The 23,807-nt window shown below is 41.6% G+C and overlaps 1 long non-coding RNA gene across 3 annotated transcripts; it reads left to right on the forward strand.

Moving 5' to 3' along the window:
* The first annotated feature begins 213 nt into the window (after positions 1-213).
* Positions 214-23,651, forward strand: LOC120097031 (uncharacterized). 3 transcript variants are annotated; one of them, XR_005494090.2, is made up of 6 exons: positions 214-6,070; positions 9,499-9,664; positions 20,760-20,860; positions 21,579-21,719; positions 22,433-22,707; positions 22,935-23,651. It is a non-coding gene; the product is annotated as an uncharacterized LOC120097031 (long non-coding RNA). The 3 variants fall into 3 exon arrangements; XR_005494092.2 differs by having other exon boundaries at positions 22,489-22,707; XR_005494091.2 differs by lacking the exons at positions 9,499-9,664; positions 20,760-20,860.
* Positions 23,652-23,807: the final 156 nt, after the last annotated feature.

A 23,807-nucleotide genomic window follows, 5' to 3' on the forward strand; every position in this document is an offset into this window, starting at 1 on the left:
ATCATGAATGCCAGAGGGTCGACACACAAAATTATATATTCTGTGGGTCCAAATAAACAGAAAGTTCCAGGAAATGCAAAGTGTTCTTTGGTAACAGAGATGTATTCCCATTGTAGCCTGGTGAAGAGGGGACTGGAAGGATGGAGGAGGGAGATTGCAAAGGCTCATGGGGGAAACTGGGGACATCGGGGTTGGGATGTTTATTATCCCCATTTTTTGAGCATCTCTTGAGTATATACATCTGTCAAAATCTGCCATATTTTTCATGCTAAGCATCTTAGTTTAGGCATAAAAAAGAGTAAGAAAGAGAGAAAAAATTCTAGGCTTGAGTCCTTATTCACTATTTACCAGCTGTGTAGATCTGAAAATAAAAACGAAGTCCAAATAGCTTATCTACATCTTAGTTTCCCTCATTTGTACAAATGGGCTTAAAAAAATTCTTCTGAAAAGCCTGGCACAAACTAGGTCTCCATAAATGCATGTTTGTTTGTCTCCTTTTCCTTCACCCCTCCATCCTTAATCTGCCCTCATCACAAGGCAAGAGCTGCCTCCCTGCCCCCTGCCACCCCTGTGTGTGTGTGTGTGTGTGTGTGTGTGTGGTGTGTATATGTGTATGTCACTCTTTGTGTGTATATGTGTGGTGTGTGTTTGTGTGTGTGTGTGTGTGTGTGTGTGTATGACTCTGTGTGTGTGTTTGCTATGTGTATGACTGAACTGTGCATACTAGGATTGGGGTGAGATTACCTGACTAACCAAGGGTTAGAGCATGAAGGCCCCAGAAGAAAATAGGGGAAAGCATTAACTTTGCTGTCCACATTTACTAGTTCATAAATCCCCCACCAAAATGTGTACAGAACAAGCCCAGCTCCCATAAGGCATTGCGGTGATTAATGTTTATCTTCATTCCACATCAGGGCCCGAGGGCTGGCAGCTTCCCTCCTTCCCTGCCGTCCTTTATCATATGGTTAACTGGTTAGCTGGCTCAGATTGTGCAGCCAGAACTGAAGGGAGGCGGCCAAGCAGCTTGCTTTCTTTGCTCCCTTGCCTCTCCCTCACCTTTTGTAGTCTCTCTGCCTTTGCTCCATTGTCTCATGAGCTCCAAAAGCACTCCAGGTGCATGTGTGTGTGTGCCACACAAGCACACAGACACACAGGTTCGGATCCACTTGCTTCTTGCCGCTGTGGCCAGGCCTTTGAAAGTCTCTTATCACCCTGGTGCACATGTGCTGGGCTGTGGGTGCATTTGCAAGGGTAGAAAGGAGGCAGTGGGAAGCTTACAGGAGAAAACAGAGCTCCCAGCTCCCCTGGTCCCTGCCCTGTTTGTCTAGATGAAATTTTGGATGCTACCGGTGTCTTGTCAGCAAATCTTTTGCAAAATAAATGGAAGTAATATTATATATAAAAGCTGATTTGTTCAGTATTTAGCCTATGGAGAAGATGTGTATATATGTAGAGAAAATGCCTGATTCCTCATGGGGCTGTGACTTCAGGTTTGACAGACATGGAACCACAGCCAAGAAAAACAAAAGCATTGTTTGAATGCCTACTGTGTGCTGAGTTCTTTCAGGAGCATGCACTTACGTGATTCTTGGTGCCTGCTGTATGTGGTGGGTAATCAGTCAACAAGGCCTGAATAGACTCACGAGTTGGGGAGTCTCTCTGCACCTCTTGTTAATAACAGAGACCTTGTGTGGTGAACTGACTCCTGTCAAGTGTCGGTGCAGAGGGCTGAAAGGGGCAGGTGTACGGAGAGCACTGCACTCTCCTAGTAGATGGCAACACTTATTTTCTGTTCTTCCCTCTTTTAAACTTATTAAAGCTTCATTAAAGACACACTCTGCTTACTTTGAGGCTGCGGGCTACACTTAGCGAATTAAAAACAACAACAAAATAAATCCAAAAACTTCAGATAATTAAACAAGTTCTGCTCTGAAACAAGCGTGTAAACAGGATGAATCCTATCCTAAAAGACAAGGGCAGAAGATTAGACTGCCTCATCACTCAGTTTTCCCTCTGCCTTCTCTAGGATGGTGAACATGGAACATTCTGGAATTTTCCATTCTTGAGCAACATATTGTCATCTTGTCTCCTCCAAACACTCCAGAAATGACTATACAGGGATGGCAGAGACAATGCTTTGTCCCTGTTCATTGAGCAATCTGCTCTCTCTCTCTCTCTCTCTCTCTCTCTCTCTCTCTCTCTCTCTCTCTCTCTCGGTCTCCATTTGTTTTTGTCTCTCTTTCTGTTTCTTTCTAAGGTAATGATGACTACAGTATCCACTGTCTGAAGAGTGTCCTGTCAATCACACAAGGCTGGAGAATGTGTAGCATGACCCTCCAACAGCCACAGGCTTCTCAAAATCTCCTTGTTTAAACTGAGCTGACTGCTTTGTGCTCTCTGACCCAGCATTTGTCACCATTCTTGACCTGGATGTAAAGAAATATACCTGGGGGTCACCCAAGAATCCAGGCTGACCTCTATACCCAGGCATTATCTCCATGATGTCAGTGTCTTCTTTTTATTTTTTTCATTGTATATACATTTTATCCATTCTTAATGCCAACCCTGTAGCCCCACATCAGTATGCCAATGATGGGAATCAAGGCCAGCATCCACATAGACGCTGGCCTTGAAAATTCTAGACCTGCATGCTCCAATATCCTGTCAACCGGTCTTTGGAAACTTACTTCTGAGAAATTGGGTGTTCCTATTTGGAACCGGGAATTTGGAGTAAGGGTTACAAAGAAACAGTTTGGAATTGTGAGTTGGACCAGCCTCAGCAGGAGTTTTCTTTTCCCTGTAGGCCAGAGGAGAGACATGGGTTGTGCAATATTCCAACCAGCAGCAATACAAGAAACAGCCCTTGTTTGTATGGATTTTCTCTAAGTAAGGTCTGGATCTCTTTACTGTCCGTGCCAATTCTGTGAGCTAGCACGTAGCAATCTGATACTTGATTTTAAATTATCTAGGTAAATCTCCTCTCTCTCTCTCTCTCTCTCTCTCTCTCTCTCTCTCTCTCTCTCTCTCTCCCTCTCTCTCTCTCTCTTGTTTTATTGAGACAGGGTCTTCCTTTGAAGTTCCAGGTGGTCTTGAACTTCAGGTTGGTTTCAAACTTGAGGCAATCCTCCTGCTTCAGCCATGGCTTAGGATGGTCTGCTGACTGGGGCCTTCTGCCTACTGGGAACCAACTCCTGGGAACCAAAAGAATACCCAGAGACTCAAGCATTTGATACTTTTGAAAAGAAAAGTACCTTCTGCTTTTTTTGCAGAAATTTTCAAAGAACTGTTTCACTCAATACATATATTGTAACTGTTTTGAGGAAAAAGTACCCAAAACCCCCATAGTTTCTGTTACTGTTCTGTTCCTTGTGGGGAAAGGACCTTTCTTTCCATGAGTGTCAGATTTCTTAAGATCAGCTGTTAGATTTGAAAAGTTGTGGCTACAGATGTTCTTTCTCGGACATTCAGTAGCCTACAAAGACCACTGGTTCTTCCTTTAGTTTCAGGCCCAGCACTAGGCAGGGAAGCCTGATTTTACTACTTAGTGCATCATTTACATCATGTTCAGTAAAGTCAAGAAACGTGGAATAAGTGGTCCCAATGGGAAATGTGTGGTTAGGCTCCCACTAGCTTTGCTTGTAGCATTTTGTCTTAGCTAGGGTTTCATTGCTGTGAAGAGACACCATGACCATGGCAACTCTTATAAAGGCAGACATTTAATCAGGGCATTTTCATCATGACAGGAAGCATGGCAGTGTGCTAGCAGACATGGTGCTGGGGTAGGAGCTGAGAGTTCTATGTCTTGATCTGAAGGTAGCCAGACTGTCTTCTACAGGCAGTAGGGAGTTGACTGAAATTGTATACTGGGCAGAGCTTAAGCCTGGGAGACCTCAGGCCCACCCACACAGTAACGCATCCCCTCCAACAAGACCACACCTCCTAGTAGTGCCATTTCCTGTGAACCAAGCTTTCAAACACATGAGTCTGTGGAGGGCCAAACCTATTCATACCATCACACATTTCTTTATCCAGTCTACATGTAACTGTATCTTTGTGTGTTTCTGTTTTAAGAGCCTTGTTTAATATGCATAGTTTATTCATGAATGATGAGGTCACTCCCAGAAGCACCATATATTTTGCTTAAACAAAACTTTTCTAATGCCTGTATCTTCATTTCAGGCCATATGCCAGTCTTCTTGCTCTTCACCACTGAACTTGAGGAACATCTTACTTTAGCAATAGAAATGCCACCAAGAGTCACAGACCCTGACAAGGACAGCTGGTTAGCATATGGGAGCTGCAGGAGAAGGCAGAGCATTTGCTACCTTGTTGAGCCTCACCTTTGTTGAGGCGTACATGTCAGCAACTCAAAACTTTCACTACTCTTCACAAGTCCAAAGAGTGCTGAGTGTTAATTCGGGCTTATGAACCAACCTGAGTGAGTTTAGCCTCTGTGACTAGTAAGGAGCAGCTCGTGTGTGTGTGTGTGTGTGTGTGTGTGTGTGTGTGTGTGTGTGTGTGTGTGTATGCACAAGCATACACACTTTGGCTTCTCTAAGAGGGTGGGGGACTTGTTCCCCCAACTGTGGGCTGTGGAAATGTAGGAGCTTGTTCAAACTAGATGAGGTGGTATACATGTAACACTGTGTAGAAGGCAAGGATCATGCTTGCTTAGTTGCAACATGAGACAACATTGCTAGACCTTCAGGCTGGTGCTTCCTAATCTTGAATGCAGGGGCTCTGACTCCCTAGACACGTCTATTGAACCATGATGTTTAAGTTATTTTCGTAAGTGTGAACTGTTATTTGACCCTTTTCCTCTAGTTCTCTCATTAGCACAGACTGGAGGTTCTCAAAGTCTTTGGGATGGATGATGCCATTGCTCTGTTAAACATGTTTATCCCATTAACATAAATGCATAATTGATGTCCAATAATTTATCTTGAGATCAGACTCCTGGTTCTCTTCTCTCTCTCTCTCTCTCTCTCTCTCTCTCTCTCTCTCTCTCTCTCTCTGTGTGCTTCAACTTCATGACTTCTGACCCCTTTGTACTGTGACTCTCATTTGACTTTTGACCTCCACAGGTAGTTTCTTGCCATTGCTTCTTTCATATCACAGCCTGGCTGCCGTAGGGAGGCAGCCAGCCAGCCAGCTGTTGATTCTGATCTCTCCAACCTGAGAGGTATATCTTTGTTAGGCATAAGAAGCTTCCAGAAGTTCTTCTTGAGTATGAGTATGAGTATGAGTATGAGTTCAAGTATGAGTATGAATAGGGGGTGTGTGTGCATGCATATATACATGCATTGCTCATATGTGTGCATATGGAAATGCATGAAAATGCATAAAAGTACATATGCTGTGGAGGCTGGAGGAAATCTTCAATTGTCCCTCTTCTTGTTTTGCAGACAGAATCTCTCACTGGCCTAGAACTCACCAAGTAGGCTACAATGGCTGGCCAGCAAGTCCAGAGATCTGGTCTACCTGTCTCTTCCTCTAATACAAGCACTTCTCATCATTCCTGACTTTTTTTTAAAAAATGAGTTCTGGGAGATCAAATTCTGGTCCTCATATTTGTCCACAAAGGCTTTGCTGAGGCTCCTGCATCTGGGAGTTCTAAGGAATGAAGTGACTGTGGAGAGATGGTATCTGTGTTGTCCTGTTTCTTGGATACTGTTCTACTTCTCTGTCGCTGTGATAGAATCCTGACCAAAACAACTTAAAAGATGAAAGAGTTTATTTGGCTTAAAATAAACTCTTCTTTATTTTATCTAACTATGTTTATTTAACTATGTTAGAATCCAAAATGGAAGGAGTCCAGGGTAGGAGAGGGCAAGGCAGGGGCCATGAGGCAGGAGCTGAAATAGAGACCTCCAGGAGACGCTGATTATTGCCTCTCTTCCAGGCTCACATCCATTTAAGTCTTTGAGACAGTCCAGGCCTACCTACTTAAGTATGGCACAGCTCACAGTGGCTGCATCCTCCTATGGCAACCTTCATCCAATACAGCCACAGACATGCTGAAAGGACATCTGACGGTAACAGCTCTTCAACCAAGAGTCCATATTTCCAGGTATGTCAGGCTGACAAAAGAACACATTGGCCCCATAGCTAAGAGCTCCAGGCTGAGGGTAACTCATGCCACTGCTGTTCCCAGCTCTGTGGCTTGCTCCTCTGCACTGACACCTCCTCCTCTCTTAAGCTCTTTTTCAATTCTTTTCCTGTCTGTCCTAATTCTTCCTCAGCTTTATCCAAATAGGCAGCCTGGTATATTTATATCAATAAGAAGCAATCAGGACAGCTACAACCCCTGTAATCAATATATAATTGCACCAGCATCCTATCACCTCAGGCCTCTATGCACTGATTACCACTGAGGCCTCCTGATTCTGGCAGTGGTTCCAGGTTCTGCTGCTAGCTGCATCTGAGGACCACGTGGGAGGTTTAGAGGCTGAGTATAGGGAATCCATTTAAGCCTGGGTAAGGTTTGCTGAGACTATTAGAGACCAAGAAATTACGTGATATGCACAATTAAAAGTAATAAATGTCTTGAAAATATGTGCTTTAAAAACTCTACATAGATGTTGACAATGGTAAGAAGTGAACTGTAATATTCAATGATGGTCAAAATATAAATGAAGATTATAATCCTGAAAAATAAAAACGAGGAAGTCTAAAGGGAGATAATTAGATCATAGAGTACCACCCTCAGGAATGGATTAATGTCTTGTGCAGAAACTGGGTTAGTTCTCTCCATGGGATTAAATTTGCTGGGGTGGGGGAGGTGTTAGTTCTTCTGGGACAAGTGTAAGCCTTTCACAGCCTCCCATCTCTTCTGTGTAAGTGTTCCTCCTTCATGGCCCGCTTGTATTTTCTACTTCTCCACCATGGATTGCTGAACAAAGTTAACTGGATACAACTACCCAGTAGATAGAACTCTTAGTCAAATTAACCTCTGTTCTTTTAAGCATCTCTTCCTGTAGGCATTCTGTTGTATCATCAGAAAACAGAGCAAGATACTCAGGAGAACAAAAAGCTCTCCTTCGGCTGCATAGCACTCTCACACACTTAGTTTCCTTTGTCCCTTGTGGTAAGCCCAGGAGAAAGACAGCATAGGGTATTATGCTCCCTTGCTAAGTAGCCCACTACTCTGTTTGCTTTGGAATATGGGAGTATTCCTGGGATTTTCCAATGCTAACTGAAAGCTGGCCACCTTAGGTTAGATACAACCTTAGGTTAGATCTCTTGATGTACTACAATGGCTTAAAGACTGGATTTTCTTCCCATGATACTGCTCCAGGTAACTTCCAGTGTACTCCTATTGTCTCCTGTCTGTGAAGACGAACATAATAAAAAACAACAGCTATGATGCAGTGAATGTTTATGTAGCCACAGGACATGGTGCATATTTGGTAATTATAGGCTGCTTGTATAGAGTGCACCTACTGTGTACTAAACACTATCCCAAGCACCTTCCAAATATCAGTTTAACCCACATTTAATCCTTTTCTAGGGAAGGGAACAGAAGCACAGAACAGCTAAATATTCTTTAATGATCAAACAGCTGGTAAGGGATACAACAGGAATTTGAATGTAAACTTGTGGCTTCTGATATCACCCTTGTACCTATTGACACTCTAATCCTAATTAAACACTCAGAAAGCAGCAGATGTCAACAGCAATATCTTATGGAAAAGAAGTCTGAGTTACAGAGTAAGTTCTTGTTAGATGAATGAATGAATGAATGAATGGATTGATGGATGGATGGGTGGAAGGAAGAATGAATTATTGGGTGGAGAGCCTTAAAAGTTTTTAAGATTTCAGAGGGAATGATGCCTGCTTTTCCCATACACAGTAGAAGACAAAAGAGTAATAAAACCAAAGAAAAGCAATTGGTAGATGGTCAGAGCAACTTGTTAATGAAAGGAAGCTGACCTACAAGGTTCTCTTTTCTTTCCTAGAAGTCTAAGTTCAACATTAGATCAGATCTACAAATGATGAGGTTCTGAACTATGCTTGGTTATGGGAAGAAGGAATTGACTGTAGAAGAGACTGAGAGCAGCTGGTCGGGTAATAGTTATGTGAAATTATGTAGACATGGCTACACACATTTGAAATAACCCCATTGAGTTCTCTTCATAAGGCCTTTACACCTCACTCATGAATTTTCATTTACAAACAAATGGGCAGATGAAATAGAAGAGAGGGATTTCCAGCCAGGGGTCTCAGACTCCAGTGCTTGGAATACCCCAGCTATTGAGACACAGAAAGTGCTTTTCTATGGTCAGATTCCTATGGTGCCACGTAAGCTGTTTACAGGTTTAGAAACACTGTTTGCAGGTAAAGAAACAGTCAAGGGGAGAAGTGAGTTGAGTTGGTTTGACCAAGTGGTTGACAAGAAGCAAGAAACACAGAACCAGCCATCTGGCGAAGATGGATGGGCTGGCTGTGTTCTAGGCTCCAGCACCCTCCAGGCTGGTGGGCTATGATACTGAATAACCACAGGTGAGAGCTGTAGTCAGATGGCATTACAGACCTTGGGGTGCTATGATCCTGGTTCAAAACCTGGAAAGGCAGAAGAGGGCCATAATTTTAAGGAAACAGAATTTCTGGCCATGTTAGAGTTGCAACTGTAGGGAATAAAGATGGGGTTTAACTGGCCATGGATTGGAAGGTAGGAGGGTAATTTGGGGCAGTCAGAGGTGCAGAAGCTATTATTTGGACATGAGTTGAGAGCCTAGTTATCAGTAAGCAAGAAGTCTGCAGTGTCTCTGGGACACTGGGTTAGTGTGACACTATGGTAGGAATAGTGATGACACAGTTGTAAGTCATTTCAGAATGGTGAAAGCTTTCGAGATGTGCACAGGAAGGTGATTGCACCACGGTGGGAGCCTTAAAGGATGTTTACACACACAGTATCAACTTTCCCACACAGCCGCTTCAGGTTGCCAGGGGACATAAGCAGATGTGTGAAGTGGCTGCTGGCATAACAAAACATCTTGTTTTACAGTAAGTTCTTTCAAAAGTAAGTGCAAAAAAAGTATGCTGCAAAATAATGGCGAAGCCATGCCAAGCACATGAACACATGCCAATCACTTACTGTTATTATCAGGTATCACATGCCATGTATAATTGGATGTGTGCTAGCTTCCTGCAACAAGTGGCTCAGCAGATTTGTTTCCAACATCATTTCCACAAACACAGGAGCAATGCACTGTGCTGTGACTCTATGCTGCAGGGCGATGTGGATATTTTAGTTCCATTATAATTTTCTTGGGACCACACTGTCCATGCCATCCATTGCTGAGTGAAACATTGTTGTATGGTGGGTTGCTATATTTCTTCAGAGTGTTTTGAAGATTACATCATTATTAATTTTTTTTAGTGTGTGTACATATGTGTATTGAGTGTACATATATGCATGTGCACATAATATGGAGACCACAGGTTTACTTTCAATATTCTTCTTCAAGATAGCATTGCTCTTGGATTTTTTTCAAGACAGGGCCTTCCACTGGACTGTGACTTGATGATTTGGTTTGGCTTGCTGACTGGTGAGCCCCAGGGACTCTCTCATCTCTGCCTCTCCAGTGCTGAAATTTCTGGGACATCCCTGGCTATTTCATCTGGGCTGTAGAGATTGGACTCATGTCCTTATGTCTGCAAGGTGAGCACTTTCCCTGCTTATCTGTCACCTCAGCCTGGATTACATTGTTTTATATGCATAACAATTAAATCAGAGCCTGGCACCAAAGCTGTTGTCAGAGGCATTACAAAAATAGGGCCCCACATCAACTGAAGATCCAGTTGGCTGACAGCCCTGGGAACAACTCCATTTGGGGCTCGTTAGGTGACTCCGAGGTGGTATGTGAGGTGGGTGCACAGGCAGAGGGTGAGATGAGTCTCATGGAAAGAATTAGTACAGAGAAACAACCCGTTACCAATATCCCATTCCACTGGGCAGTCTATCAAGATTGAGAGAGGTTAATGGCGGTCTGAGATTGCATAGCTAGTTAGTACAGGACCTGGGGCTACTTGTCAGTTTCCCTGCTCTGTTGTCAGAGCTGCCTCTATCAGCTCAGAAACCTGCATCATCCTGAGCCCTCTGCATTCATTACCTGATCCTGTGCAGAGGAGACCTTGATCAGAACCAGGGCTGTTCTCTGATCTTCACTTTGTAGAGAGTAGGGCATCCTGTCCGGGACTCTGCTGGTGGTTGGGCTACATCCTCATTACATTTTGACTGGTATTTATGTCAGAGGAACCTGTCACCATGTCACTTTGGCAACTTGATCATGTATTTAGCTGTCATATCCACATACGCAGGGGCTAACAGTCTGCCATTTTTACAGAGCACATGATTCTTCACTGGGAGTCTCTGATCCTGACCTCCATCTTTGCTCTGTTCTTCATGTCTCTGTACCTGTGGGTGTTTACATCTGCAGCAAGTCCACTGCTCAGTCAGAGAAAGAGATGGAGAACCCTCAAAGGGAAGCTGGTTAGCTATCAATACAGTGGGTCAAAAACAAGGCACCTCATACCTAGGGAGCAAGACAGGGCAGAACTGTGTCAATGGCGGGGGCTGAAGCGAGTATAGATCAAGAGCTGGCTGACGGCAATGTGAACTGGCAGGCTAGCAGTTCAGCATCAGGCAAAGGCCAGTACAGCTCTCCCAGCATGCTCCAGTTGGGTGCCACTTAGAAGTCACTTGACTATTGTCTTTGTGTTACAATGTGAGGAATTCCTTCTCCCAGAGAGAGGGAAAACACACAGGAAACCAATTCTGATTGGTATACTAAGACAAGATGACATTGTTTTAGCTGTTGGTTTGTTTCCTAATACTCAGTCACTCACTCCATTCATGGACCCATTCATATTGACTTATTCATCCAACATTGTCTGACTAATGATCAGTAAAGTACATGGTCAATATCCAAAAATCGCAAAAAAAAAAAAGATGACTTAGGCTTTATTTGGGTAGTTAATATAGACATTGAAAACATTTATTGTGATAATTGAACTCGTTTTATAGCATCAATTCATACAGAAGCTCTGTTTATTAGGCCATGCTCAATAAATTGCATGGAAACCTTATGAGGCCAGAGACATCTCCAGGAGATCCAGCTAAGCTTGACTTTGTCATCAGGGGACATTTTCCATTCCTCTCTGCTGAAGTTTTAGGAGAATGCTGTTGCCCTGGTTATGTGCCTGGACTCAGAGACCCTTCCGGCCCTCTGCTCTGGAAACCCCAGAAGTTTCGATGGATGGCATATACTTGCCTTACAGCTCTTATTTAGGAAGATGCTCAAGTGATAACCAGAGACCTCATGTTTTTGTACCAGATATCTGTGCCTGTCATGCCATGAGTGCTGTAGGGAGATTCCTGAAGTCTCTTGAGCCTTAGCCGAGTCTTCTCTGCTTAGTTCTGACAGAATAGAAATGTGGGTCCCACTTATTGGCACTTGGATAGAGAGTCTGTAACTGCCCTTCACCCAAGAGTGTATCAAGTCAAAGGCAATACACGTCTGCCTCATAGCCCCCGTGGGCTGGGAAAATTATGTCATATTTAAAAATAAATGGTAAATTGGAAAAAATGCTATGAATTGTCTAAGCAAAAGTGGGGAGGAGGAACAAGTAGAGATGAAAAAAAGAAGGGGTAAAAGATGGCGAAATGAAATGAGTGAAGGATACCTGGGTGTAGACAAAGACAGCATTGTGCACGGAAGGAGAAATGCCTCTGACCCAATAGGCAATAGGAAGACATGGGTTCTCCTTATACCCAGATGAAGGCAACGCCGAGCTAAGACAGAGAATACAGGAAGGAGACTCAATCGAAAAGTCATCCTCAGTGCTGCTGAGGAATGTTCCATCAGGACAATGCTCATAGAAACAAAGATCAAACTCACTGTGGAAGATGGTGCACTGAGAAGCTGCCTCAGCTGTTTATCTGAAGCCTGGCTGGATTATTGACTTAATAGATTAAGCACGATAAACACCAGAAAAGGGGAAAAACGGAAACAAAAAGATTGAATACCTCATCACAAAAGTTAAATTAATTAGAATGTCTTGCAAATACCAAAGGCAACAGGGCATCTTGTAGTACAGACGAGGTTCCCAATCATCAAACCACTTGGTTTTCCTAATAGTTACATCTGTTACTCTGTTTAAATGTGAATAGTTTTCTCACAGACTCAAGTATTAGAACACTTGATCCCCAGTTGTGGTGCTATTTTGGGGGTGTCTGTTGAACGTGTAGGAGGTGGGCCTACCTGGAGGAAGTAGTCACAGGGCGTGAGTGGATTCTTGGGAAAATATTACCCATGACTCCCTCTCTCTTATTCTTGGTGCCTTCTGACTGGCCACCTTAATGCGACAGCTACCTCATGTTCTCAGAGATGCAGGACTAAGACACCATCACTAGTACAACTTCCCCACCACACTTTTTTGGGGGGGCTGGAATATCTTGAAACAGTGAGCCAAAAGAATTTCTTCTTCTTTTGAATTGTTATGGTCAGATATTTGCTCATAACAATAGGAAATGTAGATAATAACGTAGGCATGTGAATGGTTCTGTCAGATAGGCCTGGATAGAAGTGACAATCCACTACTAGCCTGGCCCCTGAGATCTGCTATGATACTTAGCAGTTTATAATCTCATCTCCTTATCTCCTCTCATCGCCTCCCCTTTCTCTCTCTTTTCTTTATTTGCTCTCCTCCCATCCCTATCTTTCTCTTCTTTTCTCCTCTCCACCTCTGCCCATTGTCAGCCAGATTCCAGATACATTCCAGAGGCCTCTCAGTGACAACAGAACCTCATCCATTTTCCTCAGGATAGCCTGCAAGGGTCTCTGACCAGTATTGAGCCTCTGCAGTTCTGGAGCTATTATCCTCTTGAATCTGCTTTGCATAAAGCACTTCAGAGTCTTTAAGAGAAGTAACTGTGATTCAAATTAGTTTGTTTTATAATTTAGTCAGGTGGGGGCCCTGAGGGCTAAACCCAGACACTTATTTTCCAAAATATAAGAGTTTAGAATGTGGCACAGACTTACTTTCTTTCAGAGAAAAGTACTTTTTTTTTTTGGTTCTTTTTTTTTTTTCGGAGCTGGGGACCGAACCCAGGGCCTTGCGCTTCCTAGGTGAAAAGTACTTTAGAATACACTCCAGCTGACAGAGATGTGTCAAAATGAATGTAAGCATGAGGAGGTTGTCTCGGAGTGAACTTGGAGCTGAGCACTAAGGTCTATCGAGCATGGAGTAAAATCTAAATGATGCTTGTTAATATGGCTTAAGGTGGCATGAAAGTTAAAGTTGTCCTCAAAAGTGCCAACAAAATAAAACAAGAAAACGTGGCTCTGAGAATGTTTTATTCTAAGAGATAGAAGAGACGGTGTGTATAGAAAGAATTTAAAATGTCTTAGCTTCTTCATTTCACAGGAAGAAAAAGGAGAAATGATTTATTCTTTGTTTTTCAGATGGATTATAATAAAGTTTAAGAGTTATTTTCTGAATACTAAGGACACCAAAATTTTTAAAATACTTTTTTAAGATATATTTTTTTCTGTCATCTAAGCTACTAGAGAGGAAAAATCAAAGGAAACAATTAATGACGTCTTTAGTACATAGAAATGAAAAAGAAAAGAAAGCTGTAAGGGAAAATAAATTAATAAAGATATCAAAAGAAGGCTAGGCATGGTGGCATGAGTCTTTAATCTCAGTACTCAGCAGCCAGAGGCAGGCAGACTTCCATGAGTTTGAGGCCAGCTCTACCTGCATAGTGAGTTCTAGGCCAGCCAGGGTTACATGGTGTCTTAAAAATATTCGAAGTAGTAAAGGAGTCCCATGGGCAGAAATAATAAAATGAATTTATGGTAACAAGTACAGATATTTAATTTAGAACAATAACTGAGATGATCAGTCCTCCTAGGTCCTCAACTATGTGCTGCTGCTATAAGATTCAAACGTCATGCAATGATTGACAAGGGAAGATTAAGAATAACAGATGCAGAGAAAGGGGACACAAAATGCAATAGTGTTTATATTAACATAACTACAATAGAATTTGAAGCACAAAAGGATGATTCAATATTCATGAAACAGACAGTCAAACAAAAACACCACACTCAAAAGACAAAGTATAGATGATGTCCAGTAACTGAATATCAAGTGTCCATAGCAAAAGCATTAGGAAATGTAAGGAGATTCAGTCATTGATTCCTAAAATTGATTCCCAGAATATGGAAGGCGATGATGTGCCAAGGGACTAACAAGGGTGAAGGATACATCATCGACATGAACTTCATTTAATAAAAACATGAGATAAAGTCCAGGAACGGATCATGCTGGGCTAAATGTGTTTTTTTTTTTTTTTTTTTTTTTTTATAAACTGTGGGTTTTTTTTTCTTCACGTAGAATGAAACATTAATTCAGATATTTTAATGAGCAGCAAACAGAAGCTAAATATAGAACAAGAAAAGAGAGCCAGCTATGGTAGTGAGTACCTCTAATCCTATCATTCAGGGTGCTGACTTAAGGGCATTGTGAGTTCAATGGTTAGGACTTGGTTACGTAGACACAGCAGGATTGTCTCAATCAGCTAGTAAAGAAACAAATGGATTAAATAAAAAAATAATCCAAAGAAGAAAAAATGAAAAGAAACAACCAACCCAAATAAAACTCAGAGGAACTGTGTTAAATGAAATTAAATTGAATTAAAATGCCAGTAGAAGACCTAGAAAATTTAATAGAATAAAAGGAGAAAGCAAATACAAAATTAGATTCTGGAAAATGGATATAATTACAGGTACTAGATATAGAACATGCTGTATGATATCAATTATAACATTTGATGTAATTTTTAGTATTCATATTATAAGACATGATTCTGTATCAAGATAGAAATCTAAATTGACAAATTAAAGAACTTACAGTTTTGAATAACTTGTAAGAAAAAAATTACTGAAGAAATGCCTTTTGCTAAGTTTCCTTAAATTTATAGCTCAACTGATCAAACATTAAGAAATGTTAATTTAGAAGGTCAACTCAATCCTTTCCTCCTTTAGAAAAATGGAAGACTTTGTGAGTCATTTTATGAAACTACCATAGTCCTAATAATGAAGTAATTGTGAACAGCGTTCAGTTCAATGTATGAAACGAAAACTGTAGTCTTTTCCCTAACTCGACCTATCCCATAATGTCTTCTGCTATTAAGAAAAAGACAACTTTGCAGCTTCTTAAATGTTTTTCAGTTGTGAACTCCTTTTATCTGAGAAATGTTTACGTTATGCTGGGTATACTGTAGCATGAAATATGTATGAAGATAAAAAGCTACTAACAAATAATAATTTAATTTAAATAATCTCATACATTTTGATCATATTATTTCCCTTCCCCCAACTCTCCCTAGATCCTTCCTACCAACCTTCATGCTTTGCCTCTTAAAATAGAACCAAACAAAACAACAGGAACACGCACGCACACACACACACACACACACACACACACACACACACACACACACACACACACACCCCAAAACAAAACAAAAGAAAATCAAGCCTCAAACAACACAAAGTCCATGTGTCCTGCTCTGGAATATAGTTGATGCCTAACAGAGTCCAGTATGACGCTGTTGCAAAAACCAATTTTCCCCCTTCCCATCAGTTGCAAATGGCTTCTTGGTTATGGGTGGGATTTTGTGTCCCCTCCTCTTTCTCCTTGCTGAGACTTTATCTGGCTTGAACTTGTACAGGTCTTGTACATGTGGATGTGGTCTCTGTGAGTTCATATGTGTATCAGTCCTGTTGGATATGGAAAATTCTGTTTTCTTTGAGTTATGCATCACCTCTGGCTCCCACAGTCTTTCTACCTCCTCTTCTACATAGATTCCTGAGGCTTAAGGGAGAGGGACTTGAAAAAGACATTCCATTAAGGACCAAGTGCTCTGAACTCTCTTGCTCTATGCACATCGTTCAATCTCTGATAATTATCATCTACTGCAAGAAGTTTCTCTTATGAGGGTTAAAAGAGGGGAAGGAGGGCGAAGTAGAGGAGGGGAAACGGAAGGGACAAATAACAACGAAGGCCTTACAAAATTTCATATGGAACCCTAATACTGTCCTAAAATAGATACATCTGTAAATTAAATTTAAATGAAGTTATAATATAATAGGGAGACAATACCTCAACTATACATCATATGCTACCAACACTGAGTGCAATGAATGGGTTATGCAGTTGAGTATCCGAAGGAGTCCATAGACTCCCTTAAGTATTAAAGGCCATTGATAATACTTTAATCTCCTACAACCTAATGATAAGACCCGATTGCTGAAGACACCACATACTTAAGTCATTGAACATGGAGGAATTGAGCTGGTGCCTCATTCCTACTGACTAGCATTTACGGTGCTGGATGGTGATATAGCCTACTGGAGGAGAAATGTAATAGTCAATCTCACATAGTTGTGGACCCTTCGAGCTGCAATAGGAACCTGCCTGCTTGTTATATACCACTGGTGTAATAGCGACACGCCTGTTATGAGAATAGTGAGCAATGTTTGTTATTGTGTTTAATGCCCACTCCATGAGATGGGATCCATACTGACTCTGTTAACAAAGCCAGGAACCTGGGAATAGATAGGTCTTCTCCCCTAAGTAAAACGTTCTACTATTTTTTTCTGCTAGATGAACATAGGAAAAAAAACCCCAATTCTTAATGGCATATTGCCATACCCATAAACATTGCTCAACTCTCATCTGACAAATTCTATTAATTAATCAATTAATTAATTTATAGACAAGATCTCATTCGTAACTCGGACTGGTCTGGAATTATGTGGCTCAGACTAGCTTTGAAATTACAGAGATCCATCTGCCTCTGCTTCCCAAATTCTGGGATTACAGGCATGGGCTTCTTCACACAGTCTTCTATAAATTTTTAAAAATAGTTATTTGGGAAAGTAAAACTTTACCATTTGTTAAAGACCACACCAAGCTTGCACTGAATTCCAATGAGATGGATATGTTTGCCTCTTTTCGAATAAATAGTTAAATTCGGACTGAGTATTTGAGGTGAACAGAGTGGGACACCTTTCACAGTTTTCAGAGTTGATGGAGGTTTTGATTTTGCAGTTATCGGTGCTGAGAAGGTCACTTTGCTTAAATACATGTTGCAAGATGGCAGAGGCATGTTGAAGGCTTTTCCAAAGTTTCTTAGAAATCCTGTCCCAATACTAAACAAAAATTCATCCTTATTCTGTCTTTCCATGAAATGTATATCAGGAGGCCGAATAACAATGCTTGCTTAAAATTAAACATCCCAACAATATGATCCAAAAACATATGAATTGCTACTGAAATCCCAAGGAATAGTGCTAAGACAATATTGAAGGCTGTTGCTCTCCACAAGTAAGCCACAAGGTTTGCGTAAAAGCACACAACTTTGTAGGTACAACAAAAAATGAAACAAAAATGGAACAGTAGTTCTAAGTCTGAGGGCTCCGAAGCCATGGTCTTTGGCAGTTGCAATGTTATTTTCCCAGTCAAGGTTGAGGAGAAGTTGCTGTACAAATGAGTGTTGCCAGAAACCCCTCAGTGTCAGTGTGTGCTCAGTTTTTAATGTTTGATTATCATGTGTTCGGAAACCGTTTCCCGTTGTCAACTGATTGTACAACTCTAGATTCGGTTACGTGGCTCTGCATGGAGTTCCCAGTTTAAGAAAGGGCGGCCCTGTTAGGAAGAAAGGATGTAATGTAAGAACTTGAATAGTAGGAATTCTATCAATCAAGCCACAGATACAATATGAAGGTCGCCTAAGTAAGTTCTGTGCACTCTAATTACACAATAAAGAATGAGTTAAAATACCATGAGGTACAGATACATTGTCAAATATCCTGCAAGTGTAGCTTTTTGGGGGGGGGGAAGATTTTTTTCCCAGAGGTCACTTGTTAATGTCTGGATACTTTTAGTTGTAAGGATAAAGGTGGGGTGGAGGTAGTCTGGGGGTGGGGTGGCATCTAGTACTTAGAGGGCGGGGATGAGTCTACATATCCTACAATGCCTAAGACTGATTCATTCATCACCATCACCATCACCATCACCATCACCATCACCATCACTACTATCACCAACCACAGCAACTGGTTGTTACTTAGTCCTCATATGTCAAGTTCAATTTGTCCAAAACTGAGCTCATAGTATATGCCAGGTCTCACACTAAATACCTTTATGTGCTTTAATCCTCACAAACCTCTACAGATCAATTACTGTCACCATTCATTTCTCTCTTGGTGTGCATGATACATGTAGTGCTAGTGGCACTTCATACATTGTAGAGGTCAAAGGACAACTTTGTGCAATCAGTTCTTTCCTGGGTTCCAGGGATTGAACTCAGGTCTCTAGGTTTGCTGGACAAGTGACTCTACCTGTGGAGCCATCTCACCAGTCCTCTTTATGCTAATTTTATGTATAAAGCCATCAAGACATACAAGGGATAGCTTTATTTTGAAAGTCACATTCATAAAGAGACAGGGTTTGAACCTTGGCAATGTAGCAACTTTCTCTTTTTATTTTATGCTGTGCTAGCCTTAGCCTGATAGTACAAGAGACTAAAACAAGATCCAAAATTACGAGTGTGCACACATCCATTCCAATTTCATAGCATACCATACATAATTAAATAAAAGTAAATATATCTTGTTTGTTAGTAGTAATCTTCCATGGTGGAGTTTCTAAATTGTTTTTAATGGACATGTATTATTTTGTTATCAGATAAAACAAAAATCCAATAAGTCATATAAAAAAAATCAATGGAGCTAATTGTAGTTTGGCATACCCCCTTATAAAAATTCAACGTCTGAATAGAGGGTCAGGCTGCTGCTGTGTTGATATGTATTAGAACAAACACCACCATTCAAGTATATGTGCTAGAATCCCTTCAGGGGCAGAAATCCTGCCTCATAGTACTTTAAACAAAGAGAAACCATTTGCTGTGTGGAGCTGAAATATCTAATAAAAGAGCCCCATTAGCTTTAGGCAAGGCTTGATCTTCTAGCTTAGAGTGTTTGACCTGAAGCCACTTTCTCTATTTCTGACCCCTCCTTCCTCCCTGTTTCCTGTCCTATGAGAAATTATGGTCACTCAGATTGGACCTTCTTGGGTCACATGCATGCCTTGACTAGTGTGGCTTTTCTGGATCCCATCCGTGGACTAGGGATGAACTTAGGTCCCTTGGAAGCCTGTCAATCCTCAGAGAGAATGGAGGGCTGTTGTGAAGGTGAGCAATTTCTATCTATTGAAAGGCATATGGTGTGGATTCAACTAACTCAGGGCGGTTCTCTCAGAGACACTTGAGTAGATCTGTTTTCTCCTAGTGTAGATGGCATTTCTACTATTCGGAGTAAAGAGATCACTGGTGGCTGGACTTATAAGGAAGGGCTACCTGGTGTAGGGAGAACTGGACATAGTTCTACAGAGGTAGAGTTGGCTTGAAGGGAAGAAATGGAGAGGGCATGTGGCCACAGCCTGGTGAGCCAGGCTATGTGAGAGAGACTGGGCCTGTGAGAACCATGAAAGGTCCCCAGAATCTGAAGCATGGGTTAGCAGTAGAGGCCTCCATGTTTTTATCTTGGCTCTGCACATCATTCTAAGTAGAAAGAGCACCAAGGGAAAGGGTGTTAGATGAGATGTGCATAGGTCAGGTGTGAATATTTTGTATTATAACCTGCCTTCCTGTTTCAGCTTCAGTTTCCACACTTTTAAAGTGGATAACAGTGTAATCAGAGGACTGAGCTGCTAAGGAAATGATACAATGTGTGCCTTAGATCCCTCTGTAAATCGCAAGGAGCAGATGGGCTCAGGAAAACTGTTTTAGGAACCCATATATGTACGGGGAAAGAGACCACAGGGCAGACTGTAGGGGTTGCAGAGACCCCTTCTACCTGGCACCCTTCTGCCTCCTGGTTCTCCAACACATCCCTGTTTGCCTATGATAGTACCCCTGAGGAAACCATCAGTATGGGGCCACAAGGAGAAGGAAGAGGCTCTGGATTTTCCTGGCCTTACAGATAGAGGAGCTCAGGAAGTGAGGTTAGAGAAGGGGCAGAAGTACCCATGGAAGAGGGAATTACTTCTTGGGTCAAGTTTGCCAAAGACCATAAAAGCCTCAATGTATGAAATTAGCTTGATTCTGTAAAATAGTTACATCAGGCAGCTGTCAGGAAATCAATAGCACACAGTAATTATGTCCATAAACATGCTGAAGAAGCAGGAGAGGTCAGAGGCAAAGAAGGGGGTGGCTACTGCCCAACCTTTCAAGACATGACTCACAAAGCCTGTAGGCATTGCAGCTACCCAGAGGGCCCAGCTCCCTGTGTCTGCCACCAATTAATCCAGGGAGAAGGGAAATTGAATTGGGCAAACATTTATTGCGCATTTACTTCAGGCCAGGCACTGGGAGCAGTGTGGATGGTTTAACTCTCTCAGGGCAAGCCTTATTTGCACACATGCAGGGAGGAAGTTAATGGAACTAACACAGGATCAGTGGGTATGTTGTGGGCACAGATAAGAATCCAGCAAGTCACCCAGTGAGTTTTCACATTTTTGTGTTCTAGAGAAAAGTATTGAAAGAAGGAACCGTGGCTAGTGGTAGACAGAGACTGTTTATGAATAATAAAGGCACATCTGTGGGTAGAGGTGGGGTAGGAACTTGGGGGGTGTCTAAGGCTCAAAGGCCCTGAGTCACCAGAGTCTTAATTTTTTTATAGGTCATTTACATGGTACCTGCATTCTCTGGCATTTGGACAGCATGGACCTTTTTTTTATTTTCCCTGTGCACGATGCTCTGTTTTATTACATGCAGTCCTAGGTAGGTTGGTAGGTCAACGGAAGGTTCCTTGTTTTCCTCTGCCATTAATTTCTTTCATGTCAATCTTGATGCCTTTGGGACCTTCCTTTTCACTCTATGGTGGAAACTTCTATCTGAGGTATGAACTTAAAAAGAAAGAGAAAAGAAAAAAGAAGGAAAAGAAGAAAGAGGAAAGAAAAAAATCATGTCTCCACAGTAAAAAATAATCACTGTCTGCTCTTCCAGAAGACCCAGGTTCAATTCCCAGCACCCACGTTGCAGCCCACAGGTGTCTATAACTCTAGTTCCTATGGATCATATACATCTTCTGGCTTCCATGAATGTTGCATACAGGTGGTACAAAAACATACATTCAGGCAAAACACTCATAAACACAAAAAATAATTTTTCATTAATTTATTTGTTCACTTTATATCCCTCCCAATCACACCTTCCCCCAATAGAATAATTTTTAAGTACCCTTAACAACCACTTTTATTACCTTTCTTAGAGATAGTGCGTGTGTGTATGTGTGTGTGTGTGGGTGTGGTGCGTGTGTGTGTGTGTGTGTGTGTGTGTGTGAGAGAGAGGGAGAGAGAGAGAGAGAGAGAGAGAGAGAGAGAGAGAGAGAGAGAGAGAGAGAGAGAGAGAGAGAGAGGATGAAATGCATGCATGCCATGGAGCTTGCATGGAGGTCAGAAGACAATGTTTGAGTGGTTTTCTCCCTTTCCTCTTACAGATCCATAGAATTAAGCTCAGATTTTCAGGCTTGGCATCAGAAGCCTTTACCCACGGAGCCATCTCACCTGACGTGTGTGTAGTTTTGCAGAGAATAACAAGAAAGACATTTGCTGACACTGCCTCCTGTCTGGATTTACAGGTACAGCCATTATGCTTCTGGAGACAGTGCCTGCTGTTTCCAGCTCAGGAACAATCCATTTGCCCTGGAATGTTCTCTTAAGACTCAAACATTACATTCTTCAGGGAAGGAGCAAAAAGAAGCACTCCCCAGCACTTAGCTCCTCTTTGCTATCCCTGTATCATTTCATCTTCCCAAAATATATTATGGGCTGGGGATTTTTATCTCCATTTTATAGGCCAAAAAATTGAGGTTCAGTAGGATGAAGTAATATTTTCCATATCGTGTGGATAGTGAGTGGAAATTTATGGATGATTCATAGCTTAGTCTGAATGGTTTTAATTAAATTGTCATAGCGGTGATTAGGCTGGGCTTGTGGCTGGTATGGATTTTGCTCAGAAAATCGGAACACTGCAAGAGATGGTGGTGGGGGCTGGGACAGCAGAGAGAAGCAAGAAGGTAAATTAGAGCCAGGAAACAGGGCAGTTGGGTGTAGATGAGCCTTAGTGTAAATTGATTACATGGGGGATAGAACATTGGTGGGAAGGAAGAGAGGCAGAAGTAGGGTGGTGTATGGTCCTGTATCATCTTTTCCTGGAGCAGTGGAAGGCTTTCTAACTTGGGGTTAAGGTTGAGAGTCTCTAGTTAGTCCCATTTAAGGGCTGGCAGGTGGAGACCGCCCATGTGTGGTGCCCACAATTGGGAGAAATTGATTATGTTCATCTAATACCCAGGAAAAATCCTCTGAGAAACAGGGAAATAATAATAAGTGTTATTGTTCTCCTGGAAGAATTATATCTTAGCAAGCAACGCAGAGGTGTTGCTGCTTTGAAAGAATCTGCCGACACAAAATAGAACGCGAGAAAAGAAACAGCACAAGAGTTGACCCTAAAGGTCGGAGTACCCAGAGCAAGATAGAACCAGGAAGTGCGGCTGTCGGGCTGGGCCAGGGGCTGTTCATCCCTGCTGCCTGCCAAGAACATGCTCATGATCCTGTTTGCTGCTACTGGTGAGTCCAAGTTGCAGATAAATGCCCGCGCTTACCCATGGGAAATACGTCTATAAAGTCTGTGCCTGGTATCCCAAGAAATAATAAACTTTGGAGTCAAAAAATAAGTCATTCGAAAGGCAATTTTGGCACTTGGATCTGTGTGTCTCTGTAAGGAGCATTTTAGGAGATCCGGATATTGTTATTTTCAATTATGGCTAAAATATTTTTTTTTCTGTGCATTGCAGCTGTTTGTAAATACTTCAGTGGAGAAATACAAAGAGAAGATGCGAATGCTGGGAGAAGACTATAACATTAAAGCAGAAATTGATTTAAAAATCCAAGTTAGCAGAGGCAATTACAAATTCAAAGACGGAACCCAAATCAGATCGGGCAGAGAAAATGTGTTTGCTGGGAGGAAGGAAGTGAGCTTATATAACGCCAATTTCAAGTTGATTTTGGACACAAACTTACCAAATTTGACAACTACCCTTGCAAAGCAAGAACATTTTTACTTTGAGTGGGAACAATGAACGCTCTGTGTGTTTAAATTGTTCTTCCTTTAGTATGATAGCCTTTTAAACATTGAATATTGCATTACTATCTTTGAATTTTTAAATGGTTTTTACTTGCTATGTATTTTCAGTGAATAGTCCATTCTCTTAATGCTGCTGGTGCTCAAATGTCTGTATGGGGAGGATGATTTGGTTTATAATAAAATTATGTCATAGATTTATTACATATTTACAAAAAAGCTTCTCTGATAACATTTTGAACAAGAAGCAGTGCACGATTGATTATCACAGCTACTCTTATTATTGCGTATGTGTGTGAACGTGTGTATGCATGTTTGTGGGTATGCTTCTGTGTAGGGGTGTGGTTTAACATGTGTGCTCATGCATTGGAGGCTAGAGGACAATCTTTGGTATTGATTCTCAGGTGCATACTTATATACTACAATAAAGTGATAATATAAAATAAATAATTATATATATATATATATATGTGTGTGTGTGTGTGTGTGTGTGTGTGTGTGTGTGTGTCCCTTAATGGTCTGGAACAAACAAGTAGGTTAGGCTTGTTGACCAGTGAGCTCTGAGGTCCTTTTAGTCTCTACCTTC

This window comes from Rattus norvegicus, chromosome 15 (assembly GCF_036323735.1).
Source record: "Rattus norvegicus strain BN/NHsdMcwi chromosome 15, GRCr8, whole genome shotgun sequence".
Classification (NCBI taxonomy): domain Eukaryota; kingdom Metazoa; phylum Chordata; class Mammalia; order Rodentia; family Muridae; genus Rattus; species Rattus norvegicus.